The sequence below is a fragment of the Colias croceus genome, chromosome 1 (genome assembly GCF_905220415.1).
Source record: "Colias croceus chromosome 1, ilColCroc2.1".
Lineage (NCBI taxonomy): Eukaryota > Metazoa > Arthropoda > Insecta > Lepidoptera > Pieridae > Colias > Colias croceus.
Window position 1 is genome coordinate 1,709,276 of NC_059537.1, and position 9,213 is coordinate 1,718,488.

Consider the following 9,213-nt stretch of genomic DNA (forward strand, 5'->3'; position numbering starts at 1 on the left):
TTAGTCATACAGTCAATCAATTAATATCAATATCATTATTTTATATTATTTAGACATTTTTCATATCATACAGAAATTCATTTAGGTTGTAAAAACAATTCTCTAATAAGTATTTATTAAATTTATTTTTAAATCCTGGAAGAGGAACCCCTTGCAAGTCTTTTGGGATTTTATTAAATATCTGAATACCTATATAAGGAACATTTTTTTTGTACAAAGTTAATTTAGGCCTCGGTAAAAACATACATTAAAACATTAAACATACATACATACAATAAAACAAATTGTTTGGATATCTTGTTAATTTTCCAATTTCTTTATTAGTTTTAAAATATTGAGGATGTTTTTTTATGAAAATACAAATTTCTTTGATATAAATACATGCAAGAGGCAGGATTCTCAAGTTTTTAAAAAGTTCTAAGCTTCTAGCGTGTTTTCTCCTCCGTTGAAAACTCATGATCACAACGTTCACAACAGTTAACAATAATAAAACAAGTAACAAAATCACAAAACAAAACTTAACCAAAACAAAAACTTAAAAGATAACCAGATATATTTAACAAAAACAATTAATGAGATAACCTCGAAATCGCATCAACGTCCGTCCGAAAGTTGAAAACTATGGTTGACAACATATACATCCTTCCTCTATGGTTGACAATGACAGTCGCACATCATTACAAGATGGCGGCTTTTTTTTAATTTTAGTTATACCACTCACCGCCCGCGTCGCTGTCGTCTATGCGTTTACATGACAGTTTTGAGTGTGCCCCCCCTGTTTGTACTTTGTAACGTTCGTCTTGTTCAACGAATATTTGGATTGTGAATTATGCCGAGAGGAATAATTAGATGAGTGATAATTGAGACGTATATTACTGGAAATTTTACGTAGAATACGTTTATGATATTGGTTTTAGGGATATTTGAAGAATACTCAGTGAAAAAGTGTCTCAACTTTTCAGTGCGGAAGACGCAAAATGGCGCTTTTTTTCTTGTTTGTGAATAATGGATATTTGTTATTATTCATAGTGAAATACGTTGTGTTAAATGTGTGAAAATATAAGTGAATGTATTTGGCAATCGTGTAGTGATATGAAAACGTGAATATGATCATTTGATGACTCACCATTATCATGTAAGTGTTAGTAGGTATGTAAGCAATTAAAATTAAAACAAAAGAAAATCAATTTTTTTATAATTTTATAGAAAAAATATATCGTCATGATTACATTTTTATGCTATAACTAGTTTCTTCCTCTTTCCAAAAATATATCATACATGGCATATAATTATAGAACAATAGGGTAAATAAAATTTTCAAACTCGGTAGTCATAAAAAAGCTAGATTTCGTAAACTACCTCGACATACTTGGGACGCATAACATCTGTGCGTATGACGCTAGACGGGTTAACTTCACAGAGCAAGTAATAGGTATAGGAAGAGACGGCACTCAGTACTTCGATTTCGAGCTCACGCACACATATGCATATTGTATTACTTAGGTTAAGTCTTATATACCAACCTATGAAAAGTTCACGTCAAAAATGATCCACATTGCTGCCAACATTTAAAAGTTGAAGTTGCTAGTGATGTCTCTTTGAGTACATATTATCGATAAAACTTCATATCGATATCGATAAAATTTTCGATGCTGGGTAACATCACTACTAATTCTCATCCTTATTCAAATTTATAGGAAATTAAAAATAAAACACCAACAATGTAGATCAATAAGTTTATTATAATATAATAATAATTACCTATATATAACATTTTTATATAATATTAAAACTCACTATTATCAGCAAAAATGGATAATTCCATTTGAATTTTGAATTTTACTGAATATCTTTATTTAGGCATGTAGGACTTAATTCGGCTTAAATATTATGTGAATACAACTAGATTCACATTTTATACTTTTCCTTGAAATATTTTGCGGGATTTCTATTTTAAAATCTCATTCTAAATTTCCAATATATCGTTGCCGTTCGGATCGCCATATTGGAATTGTAAGAAGTCGTTGTTTTCTTTGGACAAAACAATAATAATATTATCTCCTCTCCAATTGATTCTACAGCCAGAACATGACGTAATAGAGAAGTTTTCTCGTAAAAATTATTATTTTTTATATCTTCCTTTAATAGAACAGTCATTGGGTATATATTGCAAATACTTAGTCACAAATCACATTAATAATTATTATCAATTATTATCTACACAAAGATTTTAACATTGTTTACACATAACACTTTTTCTTCTTCTTTCACTTTTGGCAGAAATATAACAAATTAAAAAATTCAATGTACTGTACATTAACTGAGTAAATAAGTAAGAAAATCTACGATATACGAAGAACAGATTTTGTTTATCTTCCACCAAAACAATTAATAAAACGCCATTTTGAATTCAAATTTCAAACAACAAATCAACATCAAGAGGTTGTCTATGCTTAAGTCTTAACCATTGACAAGAAATCGAAGAAAGAAAGAAATAATTTATTAATGTATTAGCTTAAAATTAAAATATACAAAAATAAGGTTTAAAAAAAAATAAGAAATAATAATAAATAATTAAAACTAAAATATTAAATCTAATATTAAATGATTACATCGGAGGGGCCAACATTAGAAATGTTTTTATTTTTTCTAAAAGTAGGCAGAACAGACTCTCCCTTAGGTCTTTGAAAAGTACAAAATAATTTGAACTGTATGTCAATTGAATGAAGTTTAAAATTGCTTGATAATGGAAGCCTAACCAAAACGATGTTCTTAAGGACGCGTTTACGAATCTGACAAAAATAAGCAGTTTTTCGGTACATTTTGCGACAAAATAATACAAAACCAAATTAAACTAATAATTACTATAGATAGATTAATCCTTAACCCTCAATTCACTAGGTGAAATTTGCTAACATAAACAGCTTCCATGAGTCCACTGGACTCATATATTTTCTTGGCGTGTTTTTTTCAAATAAAACTCTTTTTTTTATTAAGTTTTTTTATTATTATTTTTAAATGTTTATTAAGGCACTACAAAAAAATAATAAAACTGGATAAACTTCTGAAATACTCTTAAAAATAAAAAAAAAAACTTATTCTAATAGTCTTAGAAAACAGAGTTATTTTCAAAGCCCTACAATAATGGCAAATATTTTTAACTAATGGCTCTTTTTAATTTTATAAGACTTCTAAAGGAATGCAAAACCGAAAATAAACAACAAAAATGTACGCTTCTATACAAAAAAATAAAACGTGCAATGGGGTATTGCCACCGATTGCAGGCAGCGACGGCATGCCATTTTTGAGCAACTCAAACATACAGGCTTCAGACATCTAGTGCCTGAATGTGCAGTCTTTGTTCTCTTTTTGTAATTACATGGATAACAATGCTTTCTTTCTGTCCTAGATAGCTTGTCTTCGGTTTCAGAGTGGCTCGCATCTTCATCATTCATAATTTGTGTGATCCATGATTCCAAAACAGAATCTGCCTGGTCTTCATTCATATTTACAACTTTATGTTGTTTTAGATCCATTTTACAAACCTACAACAACAACAAATATTAAAATACATATTTTTATATCATTAATACGACAAATAAGCAACATTTAAGAATCGTAACAAATAAATAAAATATTACTTAATTCACTAGTATGAGTCCATGGGACTCACTCGACGTAATAACTTACCTATTACGCAGCGCAGGCGCACGTCCTCTCGCTACCGCGGTGCCCACGTCACTGCAGGAAGGTACTGAGACGGTGGAGGAAATAAGTCACCAGGGGAAAAAAATATAATAGTTTGAAAGTTCGATGTGAGTCCAATGGACTCAGGTAGTGAATTAAGGGTTAATCTTTAAATGGTAGCAATTTTTTAGTCGAAAATTTTGGTTTATAATATTATAAAAAATATTTTCCGTTGCCCTTTCACACAAAATTGACAATATCGTGCTGAATAAAGGAACATTTTTCATGTATTTAATAAAATAAATTTAATGATTTAAAAATATTTTAAGTAAGCAGACATGTCCAACTCAAAAAGGTAGCAAAGAAAACTATCAAAATGTTACAAATAGGCTGAGAAATCAAACCTTATTTTTTCACATATTTAGTTGTAACGCGTGATACTTATTGGATTGAAATAAGGGTTATTTTACTGGCTCATCTTGATTTATTGCACAAAAATTTGTAATGAAATATTTTAGTCTGCGCTCGGCCGCCGTTGTGAGTGGACACTGTGACGCTTGTAAGCAGCTCCTCGTTTACGAAAAGATCACTGTACGAATACAAAATATTTGACCTAATAAACTTGATCCTTCACGCATTCATTTTATTTATAGATTTTATACTTATGGGATTATAAATTTCATATTTAGTTTCTGACTTGATGGAGTGACCTGAAGGTGTACTTCGAAGACTGCTACTGGAACTAATAAACGATTAGAGCTAGGTGTGTCGAGTTTGGGCTCATTTTGTTAGTTATGTTGAGACCTTACCTCCGGATTTGATGGAGTGTCCTGAAGGTGTACTTCGAAGACTGCTACTGGAACTAATAGACGAGTAGAGACTAGGTGTGCCGAGTTTGGGCTCGTTTTGTTAGTTATGTTGAGACCTTACCACCGGACTTAATGGAGTGACCTGCAGGTGTACTTCGAAGACTGCTACTGGAACTATTAGACGAGTAGAGCTAGGTGTGCCGAGTTTGGGTTCATTTTGTTAGTTATGTTGAGACCTTACCACCGGACTTGATGGAGTGACCTGCAGGTGTACTTCGAAGACTTCTACTGGAACTAATAGACGGTTAGAGCTAGGTGTGCCGAGTTTGGGCTCATTTTGTTAGTTATATTGAGACCTTACCTCCGGACTTGATGGAGTGTCCTGAAGGTGTACTTCGAAGACTGCTACTGGAACTAATAGACGAGTAGAGCTAGGTGTGCCGAGTTTGGGCTCATTTTGTTAGTTATGTTGAGTCCTTACCACCGGACTTGATGGAGTGACCTGCAGGTGTACTTCGAAGACGGCTACTGGAACTAATAGACGAGTAGAGCTAGGTATGCCGAGTTTGGGCTCGTTTTGTTAGTTACATTGAGACCATACCTCCAGACTTGATGGAGTGACCTGAAGGTGTACTTCGAAGACTGCTACTGGAACTAATAAACGATTAGAGCTAGGTGTGCCGAGTTTGGGCTCGTTTTGTTAGTTATGTTGAGACCTTACCACCGGACTTAATGGAGTGACCTGCAGGTGTACTTCGAAGACTGCTACTGGAACTATTAGACGAGTAGAGCTAGGTGTGCCGAGTTTGGGTTCATTTTGTTAGTTATGTTGAGACCTTACCTCCAGACTTGATGGAGTGACCTGCAGGTGTACTTCGAAGACGGCTACTGGAACTAATAGACGAGTAGAGCTAGGTATGCCGAGTTTGGGCTCGTTTTGTTAGTTACATTGAGACCATACCTCCAGACTTGATGGAGTGACCTGAAGGTGTACTTCGAAGACTGCTACTGGAACTAATAAACGATTAGAGCTAGGTGTGTCGAGTTTGGGCTCATTTTGTTAGTTATGTTGAGACCTTACCTCCGGATTTGATGGAGTGTCCTGAAGGTGTACTTCGAAGACTGCTACTGGAACTAATAGACGAGTAGAGACTAGGTGTGCCGAGTTTGGGCTCGTTTTGTTAGTTATGTTGAGACCTTACCACCGGACTTAATGGAGTGACCTGCAGGTGTACTTCGAAGACTGCTACTGGAACTATTAGACGAGTAGAGCTAGGTGTGCCGAGTTTGGGTTCATTTTGTTAGTTATGTTGAGACCTTACCACCGGACTTGATGGAGTGACCTGCAGGTGTACTTCGAAGACTTCTACTGGAACTAATAGACGGTTAGAGCTAGGTGTGCCGAGTTTGGGCTCATTTTGTTAGTTATATTGAGACCTTACCTCCGGACTTGATGGAGTGTCCTGAAGGTGTACTTCGAAGACTGCTACTGGAACTAATAGACGAGTAGAGCTAGGTGTGCCGAGTTTGGGCTCATTTTGTTAGTTATGTTGAGACCTTACCTCCGGACTTGATGGAGTGACCTGCAGGTGTACTTCGAAGACTGCTACTGGAACTAATAAACGATTAGAGCTAGGTGTATCGAGTTTGGGTTCATTTTGTTAGTTATGTTGAGACCTTACCTCCGGACTTGATGGAGTGTCCTGAAGGTGTACTTCGAAGACTGCTACTGGAACTAATAGACGAGTAGAGCTAGGTGTGCCGAGTTTGGGCTCGTTTTGTTAGTTATGATGAGACCTTACCTCGGGACTTGATGGAGTGACCTGAAGGTGTACTTCGAAGACTGCTACTGGAACTAATAGACGAGTAGAGCTAGGTGAGGCGAGTTTGGGCTTGTTTTGTCTTCGAAGTACACCTTCAGGACACTTCATCAAGTCCGGAGGTAAGGTCGCCCTCTTTTGTCGTTGTTGTTGTTGTTGTTTGTTGTTGTTGTTGTTTATAATTTATTTAATATGGACCACGAAATTTATAATCATGAATTATTTTTGACGACTGCACGCCGTAACTGCACGCGTGCAAAGTTTTTTGACTTGACCTTGAAAACACGAGGCGTTAGTCGCGCGCGGCGTATGTTTGTATGTATGTATTATGTATGTATGTATGTACATATGCCGTGCGTGATACGTGAATAGTATCTGAAAAAAATAAACAAGCAGAAACATCGTAGCCGGGATGCGAGACAATCGGTGCGCGAGGCTAGCGAAGACGGGGGGGCGTTGCGCGTGGGCAGCGAGACATTTGTACGTACGTATGTGTATGTATCATTATTTCGTCGCTGTTGTACCGCGTCGCCCGTGTGCTCTGCGCTCTCCTCGTTGCCGCCGTTCGCGTGTCGGTGTGGGGTTGGTGTTTGGTGGTGAGTCTGTGACAGAGTTGTAGAGTAGTGTGTTAGTTCTATGAAATAATAAAAGACCACCAAAGATGATGATATTGTAAAAGCGTTTGTGCATACGGCGCGATACAGTTTTTAATCTTTAGTGGTGGTAGTAGTAGTAGTAGTTAGTAGTAGTAGTAGAAGAAGTAGAAATTAGTAACTGTAGTAACATTGCGTCTGCCGACGGTTTGATAGATTGTCAGTTTCGTAGATTGTATTTTATATGTGTAGTGTAATAAATAATATTACGCATCTTGATACACTCTCGGAGCGCAGACCGTGAAAAATATACGACTACTATTGAACGGCAGTATAAAATTTTTTATTGCTCACATCGCACACGTTTGTGATGTACCAATGGGCTTTTATCAGATGTTTATATGTGGTCGCAATTTTCGATCCTTCCACTCTCCGTGCGTAGATTGATCGTTTGCGTCATAAAAGTTGACCGATATTAAAATTTTTCCTTCGCTTGATGCGAATGGGAATTGTTAAGGGGTGTCTCGTTAAGATGATACTTTCAACGATTTAACTGACTGTGTTCAGATTTATCCACGTGTGCGCGCGCGCGTGTGTGAATAGTGTGCGTGTGACGGTCGCCGCCGTTGCATATCATGTTATTTAAACACGCCGCGCGCATATGTATGTATATAGAGAAGCGAACGTCGCGGCGGCATCGTCGTGTCACGTTTGAGGCTCTAGCGGAAGCTTTAGTTAGCTCCCTGGTTGATCCTGCCAGTAGTTATATGCTTGTCTCAAAGATTAAGCCATGCATGTCTCAGTGCAAGCCGTATTAAGGCGATACCGCGAATGGCTCAATATATCAGTTTTGGTTCCTTAGATCTTACTCAGTTACTTGGATAACTGTGGTAATTCTAGAGCTAATACATGCAATCAGAACTCTGACCAGTGATGGAATGAGTGCTTTTATTAGATCAAAACCAATCGACGGAGGGCCTGGCGTCTGAAGTCGTTAATTTTGATGAATCTGGATAACTTTTGCCGATCGCATGGTCCAGTACCGGCGACGCATCTTTCAAATGTCTGCCTTATCAACTTTCGATGGTAGTTTCTGCGACTACCATGGTTGTCACGGGTAACGGGGAATCAGGGTTCGATTCCGGAGAGGGAGCCTGAGAAACGGCTACCACATCCAAGGAAGGCAGCAGGCGCGCAAATTACCCACTCCCGGCACGGGGAGGTAGTGACGAAAAATAACGATACGGGACTCTTACGAGGCCTCGTAATCGGAATGAGTACACTTTAAATATTTTAACGAGGAACAATTGGAGGGCAAGTCTGGTGCCAGCAGCCGCGGTAATTCCAGCTCCAATAGCGTATACTAAAATTGTTGCGGTTAAAAAGCTCGTAGTTGCATTTGTGCGCCGCGCTGTCGGTGCACCGCATCCGCGGTGATACTGACACGTTTGCGGAGCATATCGTCGGTGAGCCGGTCGTTAAAAGCCGGTTCAATATCAAAATCCTATCGCGGTGCTCTTCAGTGAGTGTCGAGGTGGGCCGACAATTTTACTTTGAACAAATTAGAGTGCTCAAAGCGGGCTCAAAATGCCGCTTGAATATTTCGTGCATGGAATAATAGAATATGATCTCGGTTCTATTTTGTTGGTTTTCAGAACTCCGAGGTAATGATTAATAGGGATAACTGGGGGCATTCGTATTGCGACGTTAGAGGTGAAATTCTTGGATCGTCGCAAGACGAACATCAGCGAAAGCATTTGCCAAAGGTGTTTTCATCAATCAAGAACGAAAGTTAGAGGTTCGAAGGCGATTAGATACCGCCCTAGTTCTAACCGTAAATATGTCATCTAGCGATCCGCCGACGTTACTACAATGGCTCGGCGGGCAGCTTCCGGGAAACCAAAGATTTTGGACTCCGGGGGGAGTATGGTTGCAAAGCTGAAACTTAAAGGAATTGACGGAAGGGCACCACCAGGAGTGGAGCCTGCGGCTTAATTTGACTCAACACGGGAAATCTCACCAGGCCCGGACACCGGAAGGATTGACAGATTAATAGCTCTTTCTTGATTCGGTGGGTGGTGGTGCATGGCCGTTCTTAGTTGGTGGAGCGATTTGTCTGGTTAATTCCGGTAACGAACGAGACTCTAGCCTGCTAAATAGGCGTCGTCATTTAGGTGTGCGCGGCTCTCGGGTCGCGCAACTCACTGGCGGCGTATTAAAATTCTTCTTAGAGGGACCGGCGGCTTTGAGCCGCACGAGATTGAGCAATAACAGGTCTGTGATGCCCTTAGATGTCCTGGGCCG

At 38.2% G+C, this 9,213-nt stretch overlaps 1 non-coding gene across 1 annotated transcript in view; it reads left to right on the plus strand.

Moving 5' to 3' along the window:
* The first annotated feature begins 7,649 nt into the window (after positions 1 to 7,649).
* Positions 7,650 to 9,213, plus strand: part of LOC123698205 — a 1,905-nt gene continuing 341 nt past the window's right edge. The window contains exon 1 of the ribosomal RNA XR_006752380.1: positions 7,650 to 9,213. This exon is cut by the window's right edge and continues 341 nt beyond it. This is a non-coding gene — a ribosomal RNA (small subunit ribosomal RNA).